This window comes from Hemicordylus capensis, chromosome 6 (genome assembly GCF_027244095.1).
Source record: "Hemicordylus capensis ecotype Gifberg chromosome 6, rHemCap1.1.pri, whole genome shotgun sequence".
In the NCBI taxonomy this organism is placed as follows: Eukaryota; Metazoa; Chordata; class Lepidosauria; order Squamata; family Cordylidae; genus Hemicordylus; species Hemicordylus capensis.
The window spans coordinates 24,883,733-24,899,236 of record NC_069662.1 but is presented as its reverse complement, the minus strand read 5'-3'; the positions used below and the strand labels follow the sequence as shown (position 1 = coordinate 24,899,236).

At 47.6% G+C, this 15,504-nt stretch overlaps 1 protein-coding gene and 1 long non-coding RNA gene across 2 annotated transcripts in view; one reads left to right on the top strand and one right to left on the bottom strand.

The window, feature by feature from the left end:
* LOC128329792 (uncharacterized) overlaps positions 1-8,193 on the top strand; it is a 29,410-nt gene extending 21,217 nt beyond the window's left edge. The window contains exons 2-3 of the long non-coding RNA XR_008309793.1: positions 6,451-6,545; positions 8,010-8,193. This is a non-coding gene — a long non-coding RNA (uncharacterized LOC128329792). The remainder of the gene's footprint in view (positions 1-6,450; positions 6,546-8,009) is intronic.
* LOC128329780 (serine protease 27-like) overlaps positions 1-15,504 on the bottom strand; it is a 43,961-nt gene that overhangs the window by 18,107 nt on the left and 10,350 nt on the right. The window lies entirely within an intron of this gene.

Sequence of the window (15,504 nt, the reverse complement as noted above, 5' to 3'; positions counted from 1 at the left end):
GAGGGCCCCTAGCTCCGAAACCCTGCGGGCCAATGTGATGGCCACCAAGAAAAGGGTCTTATACAATAGAATCTTTAGAGGGATCGAACTTAGGGGCTCGAAGGGTGGCACAGTAAGGGCATTCAGCACCTTATTGGTTCTATGAGAGGAAATGAGGCACTGGTGGAGGAGCCAAATTGAAAGCTCCTATGAGAAAATGAGATATGTGAGGGTGCAAGGACTGTGTCCCCGGATCCAAGATATCCAGGACCAAAGCCAAGGCAGAGACTTGCCTCTTCAAGGTGGAAGGTTTTAAGTGTAGCTCCAGACCAGATTGGAGGAACGCCAGGAGTTCAGGGACCCCTGCAGCAATGGGTTCAATGCTTTTCCTACGGACCCATCTGGAGAATGCTGCCCAGGTGGCCTGATAGATACGTTGAGTAGCCAGGCAGCGAGATGTTAATATGGTGTCCAGGACCTGATGCAAATATCCCTAGCTTGTGGTGCTCAATCTCCAGGAACAAAGTTGGAGCCACCCAGGGTCTGGATCGAGAATAGGCCCTTGCGACAGAAGGTCCAGGCGAAGTGGTAGACACCATGGAGGTGAGACTGACATATTGACCAGGTCCGCGAACCACGCCCATCTCGGCCAGTGGGGGATGAATATGATCTCCGCTCTCCCTGATGGCTTAGCCAGTCTGCCTGCTGGTTTTCTACTCCACTTAAGTGTTCTGAAGGACAGGAGATATCTTTTGGCCCAGGTGAGGAGGAGGTCGGATTCATTCATCAGGCCCTTGGACCAAGTGCCCCACTGGCGATTGATGTGGGCATTGATGGTGGTATTGTCCATCCTGAGGAGGACATGTTTGTCCTGGATCAAATACTGGAAATGTAGAAGGGCTAGTCTGGCTGCCCTGAGCTCCAGATGGTTGATGTTCCACTTCCTTTCTGTTCTGACCAGAGGCCTTGAGCTGGGTGATCCTCGCAGACTGCTCCCCAGCCAGTGAGGCTGAGGTGTGCTGTGAGGACTACCAAAATCTTCATGAACACCTGTGGGTCCAAAACTAGGCCAAACAGGAGAGCTCGATATTGGTAATGGTGGTGGTTGTAGAAGAAGTGTAGGAACTTCCTGTGCTCCAGAAGGGTAGGGACATGGAGGTATGCCTCTGAGAGGTTCACGGACGTGAGGAAGTCTTTGGGAAGGACTGCCTACTTGATGGACTGTAAGGATTCCATTCTGAATTTCGTCTTCTTGATGAAGAGGTCTGAGATTTAGGACCGCCGTCCAGGACCCGTCCTTCTTCAGCACTAGGAAAAGTAGCGAGTAAATGCCTGGACATCTTAGCATCCAAGGAATGGGCTCGATTGTCCAAGTTCAAAGAAGATGTTGGATTGCTTCGGTCATCAGGCAATGTTTTTGTATAAGCCTGGAGCGGGGGATAACAAAGAAGAAGTAGCGAGGAATGTGAGAGAGATACAGGGAATAGCCTTTGGAAGCTGTGTCCAATACCCTTTGGTCCTGGGTTGTGGACAGCCATGTGAAGGCGAATTGCTGAAGCCTGCCCCCTATGGGCTGATAGTCATTGTTGTTTATTATAGGGGACAGTAGCATTAGGGGTCCTATTGCCCTGTGATCTGCAAGGTCCCCTGCCTCTTGATCTCCACAGGTACCTACCAGCGCCTCTGAAACCAGTTTGTCTGACGTCTCCTATGCGAAAGGAAGGTGGGTTGTAAAATTGTCTTTGAGAGCGAAAGGAGCTACCTGGATTGCGAAAACCCCTGCGGTAATCTTTTCTGGTGGTGGGCATAGCCTTCTTTTTATCCTTGGTCTCCACCAGAATCGGGTCTAAGAAAGAGCCAATAAGGTTAGTACCCAAGTAAGGGGAGGCTGTTAACGCAATCTTAGATTTAGATCAACTTGCCACAGCGATCTATGCAGAACTACCCCAGAGGCAAAGGTTCTCACGGCCTGCTGGACACAATCAAGGCTGGGGTCAGCCATGAAGGCCGCAGCCTTAGCCATTTTATTAATTCCCTGTCTTAATTTGGAATTACCTGGAGGCACTAAGGGTGCCAGCTGCTTAGCCCATAAAATGGAAGCCCTGGCAAAAATGGAGTTAGCCGCGGCTGCCCTAATCACTGTGGTAGAGGCCTCATGTGCCTTTTTTAGCAGAATATCACATTTTTTATCCTCTGTAGACTTTAGCTGTTCCTGACTCTCAATATTTAGAAGAGTCCCTGGTACCATCAGGATAATATGTGGATCCACCCTAGGTGTAGCCAACAAGGAGGTTACCTCAGGAGATAAGGTATAGTGTTTCCTAGGATAGGATCCAATGGGCCTGCAGGATGCCGGGTTTTGCCATTCTGCTAGCGTAACCTGTTTAAACAAAGATGGAAAGGGCACAGAAGTCAAGGGACCTGAAGAGGAAGGGAATACATTCTGATCTAATTCTGACGGAGACGCCACATCCACTGGAGATACATCATTAATTGCCCACTTAGCTTTGGATAAGAGGACATCAAAATCAGAAGATGTAAAAAGGCGTGCAGAAATGGATGTCACAGGAGTGGTTTCTTACTCTGAAAGCTTGCCTTCTTCTCTATCAGAGTCCTTATGTAGTGGCATGTGAGACTCAGGGTCCGATTCAGAAGCAGGTTGAACAATAGGAATGGGAGGGGTTGGAGGAGGTTGAGCAGGGAGGCTAAGAAGAGGCCAACTAGATGGCAACACTGGGCCCGCCAGAGCAGCTGGTTGGGAAGGTACCCTGGGAGCTCTAGGGTATTTGCTAGGCCTCTGTTCAGTGTCTGATGCAGATGAAGACACAGGAAGCCACCTCTTGTGTCTATGCCCAGGTGGCTTGGGGACAAAATGCCCATGCTCCATCAGGGGAATTGCCTCCCTCCTAGGGCTGCTGTCTGGTGAAGATGAGGACAAGTGCCTGTTAGGTCACAAAAGCTGACTGGGGCAGCCAGGTGCCTCTGGGGGAGAGCGGGAAGGTTGCGTGGGGGCTGGAGGAACCTGCAGTTGAGGCTGGGTCATAAAAGGCAGGCACTCCCTGGCAAAAAAAAAAAAAGGTCCTTCAGCCATGAAGCCACATCAGGGGGAAAGGGAAGGGGGTCAGTCCAATGGGGGGGGAGAGGTTACCTGAAGCCCCCCTGGCCTGAGTGGACTGTGCAGCACCATCCTGAGTGGCGTCTCCCTGTTCCTCTGAGCCCAAAGGCTCCTCCAATGCTCTGCTCCTTGTTGATTGGTTAGGGTGGTGTGCGGGAGGGCAGCTTGGAACAGCCAGTTCCCCCTCAGCAGCAACTACAGGGGAAGTGCTCACAGATGCCAATGAATCACCCACTGGGCATTGGTCATCCTCCCCCTTCTTCACCTTCTGCTCTTTGCTGCGTGTTTTGGACCATTTGCAAATGGCCTGAATGAGTAGGCGCTCGCTGAGGCACACGGATTCAGAGAGGTTTTTGGGCTTCTTAAACTTGCCTCCATTCCCCTCCTTAAGGTGTCGACTCCTCTTTGCTGCTTTGCAAGGTGAAGTGAGGAGGATCGGCACAGGCGCTTCCGCCAGGGTGGGAATGGCTATGGCCAAAGAGAGGGCTGCCGAAGTGGATGTCAGTGGCTGCAATCAGCTCTCTTTTCTGATTGGGGGCAACAGACCCTTCCGAGAGAGAGCATCCAAGAAGCTCCTTAGAGTGGGTGAGCTCCATAGCGGAGAAAAAACGCCCAGTACAGCTCGAAAATAAGCAAACAGTAAAAACGAAAGTAAACTGCCTATCAGCCAAATCAATAAATAAAAAACTAGTTTGGAGGTTTAACAAAGAAAGAAAAGGCCTAAGGCAGGTTCCTTCCCGCCCATGCTCACTAGAAATCCAAGAAAAAAGAAATTAGAAAAAAGGTTCTGAGAGAAAAGTCCAAGTTCCAACAGATCAAACACTCTCAGTGTGCAAGCCTTGGGCAGACAGGACCGGAACTGGAGATCGCACCCTCTAGCGAGAGGAACTATCGTTTGATTATTTCCAGCCTGTATCGAGCATGCTCAGTGACTAATACCATAGTGATCAGCTCCAGTACAGGGGGTGAGGAAACATTTCCCCCCTATATATAACAGCTGGCAGTTTGCAAGCATTGCACCAGTGATAGCGATTGGGGGCAGGAGGGGGGGAAATGTCCATAAAAAACAGTGATCATCAACACCACTGGCACCGAGGATCCTGCAGGAAGCTTAGGGGGCCAACAGGATCCCATGGGGAGGCCACCCCACCCCTGCTACTCAACTGACCTTTGCACTTCTGTAGTGGCCATATGAGTGATCAGAATGCAGTCGATTGCTGTGCTGAGTACTTCAATGGCCACTGAACATCTGCGTAGGCTAGCTGAGCAGAAGAGGTGGGCCGACACAATCCTGTCAGCCTCCCAAGCTTCCCGCAGGATCCTGGATGCAAACAACAGTGGCCTTCATCATTTTTAACATGTATTTTACCCACCCTTGCTGCCCCCTGGAAATGCCATCACTATCTCTCTGCAACTCTAGTCTGTTCCTAGTTCTATCAGGTATAATTCCCCATGCTTTCCCACTTTTTCCCCACTTTTTCCGGGACGGTAAGGAATTTTTCCTGAGTTTTTGATATTTTTGATAGTCTGGGCAGGGTCTACTCTACCTAAGAAAATGGCATGTTTCTACCTTGTGTAGTTTGGTTCAGGAGTTTCGTGAGTGAGTGAGTTTCAAGCAGCTTTATATAGCAATAGCAATAGCACTCACATTTATATGCCGCTCTATAGCCAGAGCTCTCTAAGCGGTTTACAATGATTTAGCATATTGCCCCCAACATTCTGGGTACTCATTTTACCGACCTCGGAAGGATGAAAGGCTGAGTCAACCTTGAGCCCCTGGTCAGGATCGAACTTGTAACCTTCTGGTTACAGGGCGGCAGTTTTACCACTGCGCCACCAGGGGCTCATATAGATAAATATTATATCGTATTATCTTAATCAGAGGTCAACATCCTGAGCAATGAAATACATGTAGAGCTAGCACTGTTGTGTGAGCACAAAAGGATGGCTTAGCTGCTCTAAAAATTGCGATTTGCAGAATTGTGCTATAGTGCTCTTGTGCCAATGCTCCCATTAAAACAAATGAGGTGTGCAAGATTTCATGCAACAAGCAAACACAACAGCTTTGCACTGGTGAAATATCCTCCCACATGTGGTTTGTTGCTCTGGATGTCAGCCAGCGTAAACTTTCTTTTAAAAGTCTGGCATGGTGTGCAGTGAAATACCAGGAATTCTGACCCAGGAGGGCTGCTGCACATGTTAAAGCAGCCCCACTGGTGTTGCACAAGAGCCCACCTGCATGCATGCACTTGCACAGTGCTATTTCCATACAAAAAAATGGAAGTAGTACTGCACAAATCCTGTTTAAGGTAATTGTGCAAGTATACCCTTGTGCAATACCAGGACTACTGAGTTTTACATGCACAGAAGCCCTCCTATTATTTCACTGAACAACATGTCAGTCGCTGGGATTAGCTGCCTCCTTCTAGGATCCAAAATCTAATGGCCTCAGCACTTGTTTGGGGCCTTAGTTTTCATGTCGCAGATGGCATTATCTGGGAAGAGGCAATTCTCATTTGATCAAAAACAGGAGAGGATGCCTTTTTAAAAGGAACTTGTTAGCTTTCTTCTTAAGGTATCTGTTGGGAAAAAATATTTTTAAAACATATTTGAAGACTAATTGATCGGGAACATCTTCTACATTGATCAGAATGTGTTTAATTGATTCATCTCACTGATTAACCAACTAAATGCCATCTAATTTTGAGCAGTCATGTTTTACTCAGTAACACTGCTTGATGGGTTTCATATTTCCCACATGAAACGCTTCAACTTGCGCTCATTGAAAATGCATATGGATGGTGCATAATCAAACTGAAATAATGTGACGATAGCCCTGTTCAGGTATTTTTGAAAAAGGATTCTGTACTCATGTACAGTGCCCCAGAGCATGCCTGGTGCCATGGCTCACCAGTCTCACCCTCTGCACTCACAGCATTGGTCTCCCCAACTTTCTGATCATGGAAGCCATCTCCTCATTGATTAGAGCCAGGGGTGTAGCTATAATTGAATGGATGGGTTCAAAGAACCCAGGGGCCCCAACTCCTGAGGGCCCCCCAGCTCCACCCCTCCCTACTTTCTTCATCATCTCCCCCACTCTGAGGGGCCACCGGGGAGAGGGGCAGACACGGGTCCCCTTTCCCTTAGCTACGCCACTGCTTAGAGCATTTGCCTCTTCAGACAGTCTCCATGAGCATGGAGGGTCTGGAGTGCTGAAAGGTCTGGGATCCACCCCACCTCTGAACAGAGCTTATACAATGCTCATTTCTGTAGACCTTAAAGATAGATTAGTTTCTTTCAAGGAGATTAATTGAACACTGTTAAACTAACAGGTGTCCTCCCTTCTGCTCATTCAGCCAACATTTCCACATCACAAATCGATGCAGGACAGATTCTAGAATGCCACCAGAATATTTTGGTGAAGAATCAGAGGTCCTATGTCCCCAATAAGGTAAAGTGTGCCATCAAATTGATTTCTACTCCTGGCGCCTACAGAGTCCTGTGGTATTCTTTGGTAGAATACAGAAGGGGTTTACCATTGTCTCCTCCCGTGCAGTATGAGATGATGCCTTTCAGTATCTTCCTATATCGCTGCTGCCTGATATAGATATGCTGCCTCTGAGTACCAGTTGCAGGGGAGTAACAGCAGAGGGCGAGCCCTCAACTCCTGCCTGTGGCTTCCTGCAGCATCTGGTGGGCCACTGTGCAAAACAGGATGCTGGACTAGATGGGCCTTGGGCCTGATCCAGCAGGGCTGTTCTTATGTTCTTATGTTAGATGTTTCCCATAGTCTGGGAAATATACCAGCGGGGACTCAAACCAGCAACCTTCTGCTTGTTAGTCAAGCATTTCCCCACTGTGCCACTTAAGGTGGCTGAACCCAAATTCTGTGGGGGGGGGTTTAATCCAAGTTATGAATGCTTGTAAATCCTGGTAGTTAAAAGGAGTGGTTTGTGAGTATTCTCAGACCTAGAACATGCATATATTGCTGTTAGCTTGAACAGAAAATAGAGAGGCTATTCCCACAATCACTGGAAAGTGGGCTAAGGTTGCTTAGTCCACTTTCCAGTGTTCATGGGAACCACCGGGCTTGCAGGCGAGCCCAGTGCTCCCAAGACAGCTAGCCTGCCTAATTTCCCCTCCCTTTAATGAGGTTAACGGAGTGGATGCTCCATTAACCTCATTTTTTTGGTCATGTGTCGCTGCAGCATGTGGCGACACATGAGTAGACCTCCAGCTGGGAGGCTGCAGCCAGGCTCCCCGGCTCGGGGGTCTCTCCCGGATGCCCCGTGCACTGGCGCAAGACATCCTGGGACTTCCGGGGGCCATGCAACCCCCAATCCCGGCACCCCCCACCGGCTCCGTGACAGAGCTGGCAGTCGTGTGGGCGGCTGATCTGGCCGCCCAGGGCTGCACTGTGATCATCTGTGGGGAGAGCAGGCTAAGCCCGCTCTCCCCACAGACCCGACAGTAGCTCTTCTCATGACCCAATCATTGTGTTATATCCTAGCTTATTTCAACAGTCATCAATGCCCATGCTGTAGTCACTGGCAGCAAAGGCAGAGATAATAGTCCTCTTCAGGCATTCCCAAACTGGGTACAATGTACCCAGGTAGGGGGCAATGGAATAGCACTGGCAGGTCCTACTGCCACACTTGGGGCATAGTGTGGCATGGGCATATCTCCAAGTTCAGCACTAGTCCAAGAAGGGTAGCGTTGGGCCCACAGAGATTTCTCCACACACTTTGAACCTAAAACGCCTAAGTTTCTAAGCACATGGGCAGAGTTTCCCAACTCCAGTGCTGATTCTGGAGAATAAAATGATGGCACTCCTCCAGTTATGGAATTTCCATGTCACATTGAGCTTGACCTTGAAATCTAGAAAGTTTCTCACACCAATTTTCTCTATCGACAGTATCGAAAGCTGCACTGGAGTCTGCAAAGACAGCATGAAGACCAGACTTTGTAATAATGGTGAATTTGTCTGCACTGTCAAACAAGCAGAAGGCAATTGTCTGACACAACACAATCAGATTCAAAGCCTGCCTTTTGTCTGGGCGGGGCGTGTCCTGACCTGCCCCAGTCTTCCAATTTTAAAAGCAAGCATTTGGCATGCAATTTTACTAAAAAGCTAATAAAGCAAATTGTTCTAAAGTTAGATGGCAGATTCCTATGTCATTTCTTATAGTTACCACTAGATCCAGATTTCACTCCAACATATAGAATTAAAAACATCAAGATGTTTAGCAATATCTACTGACCATAGATATCCACCAACCTAGATTATTCTTTCCCATTTCACACCTTAAAGGAGTTTTTGCTTCAATTAAATTTGTATTACCAATATAAAATTCACATAAGTGACAATGGCCACAGGCATTACTAATGCCTCTACCTCTGTACTTTCTACACAAGCCGACATTAATTAACATACATTGCACCAAAGAGAATGCTGCACTTAGATTTGGAAGACCCAGGTTCAAATCTCTGCCCAGCCACAAATCTTCAGGTGACCTTGAGTCACTTGCTGTCTCTCAGCCTAATTTGCTTTACAGAATTTTATTAAAAGGGTGGCCAATTATACCACTCTGCCCTCCTTAGAGGAAAGCTAGAACATTAATAATTTAAACTTTATATTCTTGGTGCCCCATGCTGAATCAGTGCTAAATCAGAACAACCTCCAGGGCCCAGGATATGTGGAAGAACTAGGGCAGTATTGCAACCTCAAGACCATATATATTGTACCCAGAAGACACAAAAGCAACCCTGTGAGTCCATCCTGTTTTGTGAATTGCCACCAAATGTGGCAGAGCTGGTCTTGTGGCAGCAAGCATGAATTGTCCTATTTGCTAAGCAGGGTCTACCTTGGTTTGCATTTGAACGGGAGACTAAATGTCTGAACACTGGAAAATATTCCCCTTAGGGGATGGAGCTGCTCTGGGAAGAGCAGAAGGTTCCAAGTTGCCTCCCTGGCTTCTCCAAGATAGGGCTGAGAGAGACTCCTGCCTGCAACCTTGGAGAAGCTGTTGCTAGTCCATGTAGACAATACTGAACTAGATTGACCAATGGTCTGACTCAGAAGAAGGCAGCTTCCTATGCTCATATATTCTCTGAAGTTAAATCTGAGGAATATTGGGAGGTGTTGCTCAAGAGAAACAGCTGTAAGAATCTTAAAGGAAGTTGAAAGAATTTGTGATGGGAGAGGAGTTATCACATCTCTGAGTTGCCATGGAATGTTGTCTCAAGCAATATCTGAGGTAAATTTGTAGGCAAAATATAAGGGTACCACCTCAGTCTTCTGTGTTAGCAGGGGTGCAGACAGAGGGAAGCCTGAGGAGCAAATTCTTCCTACTTCTTTGTATTTGTATTATTTTTGCAGGAGACAGAAAAGACACTTTAGTGGGGAGAAACATGTTTTTGGGATTCGAGATGTGTGTTATTAGGTTTGGCCGGGTTGTGGGGGGGACTCCTCAAATGCTGAGGGAAAGATCTGCATTCTGCACCCCTGTTTGTGAGGGAGAGATCTATGGAATAAATAAGGAGAAGAACCATCACAAAAAGTTTGAAAGGCCTTTCCTTCATTATATCCAGGATTAAACTGCAGAAAAGCAAAGATAGCTTTGTTTGTTTGTTTGAGGTATTTATATGGCACCTTTCAAGGAGCTTCTCAAGGCCATTTACAAGCAAAAGCATAAAAGACAATCACAACTATATTAAAATGAGAGTTAGAAACAGTGGGTCAATTAAATAACCTGGGAAAATAAGTGGTCTTCACCTGTCAACAAAAGAATTTAGAGCCTTTCTCAGGAGAGGGTTCCATATATGGGGCAGCAAAACTTTGTTGTGATACCTTCTTCTGCTTCATAATAACGATACATTTAAGTGCTCCTGAGCACTTTATTTACATATATGAATTATGACATATAAGCTAAAACATGGTGGCGCATGGGGACTGCTCCCACTAACCTTCCTAAAAGATGACTCCAAAATTGTAATAAGATTAGAAAAATATCTCAAGGAAGGGGTTCCACTTATCTAATGTAAATATTTGGGAGTATAAATCTAAACAGTACCCGTACACGAAGAAGCACTCTTACCCCTGGACTTTGGGGTAAGGATGTGCACGGACCAGTCCGGAGGCCATTCTAAAGGCCTCTGGACCGGTCCAGCCCTGGGGGCAGTTCGGCGGTTCAGCATCAGGGGAGTGGACCTTTAAGGGCGTGGGAAGGTGTACTTACCCCTCCCACCGCTTTTCCACCTCCAGTGCTCCCGTTTTTTGAGGCATTTGGGGCGGCAGGGTACTTCCCTGCCACCCCTTCCCCCGTTCCTCAGCAAAAGGCTTCAAAAGCCTGACTGCACGTGCGCATGTCGCACATCATGTCAGTGCGTCACGTGCATGCGTACATCACATGTGCGCACAGACACATCTGACGTCCACACGCACGTGACGCAGAGACGTGATGCACAGATGTGACACGCGCATGCGAAGCGCGCACGCGCAGTCAGGCTTTTGAAGCCTTTTGCCGAGGAACAGGGGAAGGGGTGGCAGGGTTCCTCCCCAAATGCCTTAAAAAACTGGAGCGCTGGAGGGGGAAATGTGGCAGGAGGGATAAGTACACCCTCCCCCACCCTTAAAGAGCCCCCTTCCCCAGTGCCAAACCGTGAAGGTGCGGTTCCATGCACACCACTACTTTGGGGCCCCAGTCCATGGCCTCCTGAGTCCAGGGGAGCCTCCAAATGTCCGGGGGGGGTCTCCTGCTGCCCTCCGCTCCCACCCCTGTCCGTGACCACCACTGCCCCTGCAGTGTCTCTCCTTTCCATTTTTGCCACTGCCATGTGTGCGGCTGGGGTGTGAGCCAAGAAGGCCTGAACCTCCCCCATGGTGGCAGTGGGCGCAGCGGATGGTGGGCACGTTCATCTGGGCCATGAGTGCGCCTGTGCTGTGGGAATATGAGAGTCACAAGCCCGTGACATTACAGGCTTGCAACACTCATACTCCCACTGCACAGGAACGCCTATGGCCCAGATGGATGGGCCCACCAGCTGCTGCACCCACCGCCACCACGGGGGAGGCCAAGGCATGCTCAGTTCACCCCCCAGCCTGGCTGTGCACATGATGGCAGCCTATTATTATTATTATTATTATTATTATTATTATTATTATTATTAGCTTCCAGGCTCAGGGCAGTTAACATTAAAACACCATTAAAATCAATTAACAATTAAAACAGGAATTATAAAACTACATAAAATAATAATTAGCAATAGCAATAGCACTTATATATATATTTTTTTATATATATATTTATATACCTCTCTATAGCCGGAGCTCTCTAAGCGGTTTATAATGATTTAGCATATTGCCCCCCAACATTCTGGGTACTCATTTTACCGACCTCGGAAGGATGGAAGGCTGAGTCAACCTTGAGCCCCTGGTCAGGATCGAACTTGTAACCTTCTGGTTACAGGGCGGCAGTTTTACCACTGCGTCACCAGGGGCTCATATGTCATATGATGTTTTAATTAACAATTAAAACATCATAAAACACCAATTAAATATCCAAAACAATTTAAAAACCAGTTTTAAAAATCTGAGAAAGCTTGGTTGAAGAGATGTATTTTCAGAAGTTTCTTAAAAATTGCCAGAGATGGGGAGGATTGTATCTCAGCAGGGAGCGCATTCCATAATTTTGGGGCAGCAGCTGAGAAGGCCGTCTCTGTGTAGCCACCAAACAAGTTGGCAGCAACTGGAGATGGACCTCCTCAAGTGACCTCAATGGGTGGTGGGGCACATAGCGAAGAAGACGTTCTCTTAAATACCCAGGGCCTAAGCCGTTTAAGGCTTTGTAAGTTATAACTAGCACTTTGTATTTTGCCCGGAAACCCATTGGCAGCCAGTGTAGCTCCATCAACAAAGGCGTAATGTGGTCTCTCCGAGATGACCAAGAGACCAACCTGGCCGCTGCACTCTGAACCAGCTGGAGTTTCCAGACTACATACAAAGGCAGCCCCACATAGAGCGCATTACAGAATTCGAGTCTGGGGGTTACCAACAAATGTACCATTGTTTTGAGGTCACTGATCTCAAGAAACGGGCGCAGCTGGCATATCAGCTAGAAAGAACCCCTGATAGAAAGCACCCCTGGCCACCGCCTCAACCTGAGAAACCAGGGACAGGTGTGAATCCAGAAGTACTCCGAGACTGCGAACCTGTTCCTTTTGGGGAAGTGTGACCCCATCCAGAACAGGCAGATCAAAATCGTCTCTGGAGTTCTATCCCCTCACAATAAGTACCTCCATCTTATCTGGATTCAGCTTCAGTTTATTCACCCTCATCCAGCCCATTACTGCTTCCAGGCAGGCATTTAGGGAGGATATGCCATCTCCTGAAGAGGTTGACATGGAGAAGTAGATCTGGGTGTCATCAGTGTACTGGTAACACCCCGCTCCAAATCCCCTGATGATCTCTCCCAGTGGTTTCATTTAGATGTTAAAAAGCATTGGAGAGAGTATGGAGCCTTGAGGGACGCCATACTTAAGCTCAGGTTTCAAAGAGCAACAATCTCCAATCGACACCATCTGGAATCTGTCCTAGAGGTAGGAGCGGAACCACCGTAAAACAGTGCCTCCCACCCCCAACACTCTCAGACGTTCCAGAAGAATACCATGGTCGATAGTATCGAAAGCCGCTGAGAGATCCAAAAGGACCAACAGAGTCACACTTCCTCTGTCAATTGCCAATTGGAGATCATCCATCAGGCCGACCAAGGCAGTCTCCACCCCATACCCTGCCCAAAAACCAGTTTGAAATGGGTCTAGATAATCAGTTTCCTCCAAGCCCGACTGGAGCTGAGAGGCCACCGCCCTCTCAATCAGGGGCGTAACTACCATTAGGCAAGGGGAGGCAGTCATCTTGGGGCCCCACTGCCTCAAGGTGCCCCCCAGAGGCACATCACATTACTCCCCACCCACCCATGTTGCACCCCCTATGAATGTTGAGTCTCTTGGAGATCGGCAGGAGCAGAGAGTAAAAAAACTAGATTCAATGTGAACTAGATATTCACCGTATTCATAATGGGGATGTGAGTGTGAGTGCACTATATATTGTGAAGTATGTTTGTGTGTGTATATCAGTGAGGGGCCCATTTTAAAATCTTGTCTCTGCCCCCCCCAACCTTGCTACGCCCCTGCTCTCAATTATCTTGCCCAACCATGGGAGATTGGAAACAGGCCTATAATTGCTCAGTTCTGAGGGATCTAATGCAGGCTTCTTTAGAAGAGGTCTAATAATTGCCTCCTTAAGACAAGGAGGCATCCTGCCCTCCCTCAGAGAAGCATTTATGATTTCCACCAGGCTGCCTACAAAATGGAAAGGAGTTGCACAGTGCAAGGAGTGGCGAGGTGCGGGCAGTGGCACGGCGCAGGCAGGGGTGGGCTCTGGGTGGTGGGTGCGGGGTGGAAGCAGGAGGCCCCCCAGGACAGAGGTTTGATTTTTTAAAAAATTAAGGGGGGTCCACATGGTGGGGGGGCTCACAGCAGCGTGGTGAGCGATTAAGCCCTTCATGTCCGGGCACCATACTTACCTTGGTGTGCCCTTGCCTACACAGAGGCCATTTTTAGATTACACATCCATGCTCATTGAATATTTGAAGCGGAGGGGTGGGGAGAGAAGGATCATACCCACTGTGATTAACCCTTCTGCCCTCCACATATTCATTGAACTCAAATATTGTTAGCAATAGCACTTACATTTATATACCGCTCTATAGCCGAAGCTCTCTAAGCGGTTTACAATGATTTAGCATATTGCCCCCCAACATTCTGGGTACTCATTTTACCGACCTCGGAAGGATGGAAGGCTGAGTCAACCTTGAGCCCCTGGTCAGGATCGAACTTGTAACCTTCTGGTTACAGGGCGGCAGTTTTACCACTGCGCCACCAGGGGCTCTTATTTGTCACACACACACACACACACACACACACACACACACACCCCAAGGTGATATCATTAGCCTACTTTCCTTATGTAAAGCAATCCTATGATATCACCTTGGTGTGTGTGTGTGTGTGTGTGTGTGTGTGTGTGTGTGTGTGTGTGTGTGACAAATTCACAATGCTGGGACCAATTTGGACCAAATTTAGTACAGTTGGACTACATAGGGACATCTCAGTGGTGTATTTTGGGATGTCATCCACCCCATTTCAGGATGGTGTGTGTGTAACTTTTGAGGTGGAAGTGGGCTAACTTGTGAACCTCTTAACCGATTTGCACCAAGCTTGGTATACAGGTTAAGGTTATAGAGGACATTAAACCTTGATATCCCATAACTGAATTCCAGAAATTATTTCAAGGTGTTAGATATGTGTGACCTCTCCCCTAACAGCTGTGCAATGCCTGGACCAATTTGGATCAAATTTAGTACAGTTGCAGTGTCCCTCAGAGACATTTCAATGGTATATTTTATAATGACACCATTATCTCATTGCCATCCTCCACCTATGTGCGGTGCACCCAGTTCTTACAGACGAGGTTCTCTTCAGATCGTATAAATCTTTCGCAATTACTGTTTTACTTTACCCCATATAGCATTTGGTGTTTAACAACAAAAAGTGCATGAAAATTATGGTGAAAGGAAAGTAGTTGGATTAGTTCTTACCAGAACTTCTTGTGATTCATTCTAATTATATTCTACCATCCACCCAAAGCGCTTAAGGCAGCCCAAAGAGAGCTATGGTATCACCTGATTCCTAGTGGAGGCTCCTCATTTAGGGCAGCATAGGTGACGCCCACCCAAACATTTGCCCAAGCCAGCAACTGCTTCACTCACTCTGCCTCCCAGTTTGTGCTGCCCTGTTTCCTGCCTGCAGCCTACTTGGCTGCAATTTTTTCACGGAGTGGGCACCGACAGCAACATACTGAAATGCCACATGTTTCATTGAGTTAACTTAAATATTCATGAGGCAGCAGCCAATAAAAGGCTTGCCTTTGTTTTCAAAAGGTGGGCAGAACACCCTTCCAGCCAATCAGATTTCATCATTTTGATTGACTGCTCTATTGTGATGGACCCCCCTATGTCTTAACCTACATATTTTCAGGCTAAAAGTGCTTCTTTCATTACTCTTTTAAGAGGCTCTGAGGATTCCTGCTTTACCCTTTTAAGACACAGGGTAGGTGAACGCTATGGGGTCCTTGAGCTTTTGTACTACTCTGTGACTCCACTACTGAGCGCACAAAGGACAGGTGAGACTCAAGCCAGGGTACAGTACTGATCCACACACTGGGGTAACAAAATGCCTGAAACAATTAACCAGTTGGAGATCTTCTCAAAGGCTGTCCTTATTCTTGAATAAAAGGCTCAGAATGAGCAAAAATAGCTTGGTCTATATCTAAAAATAGCTTAGTCTCCAGC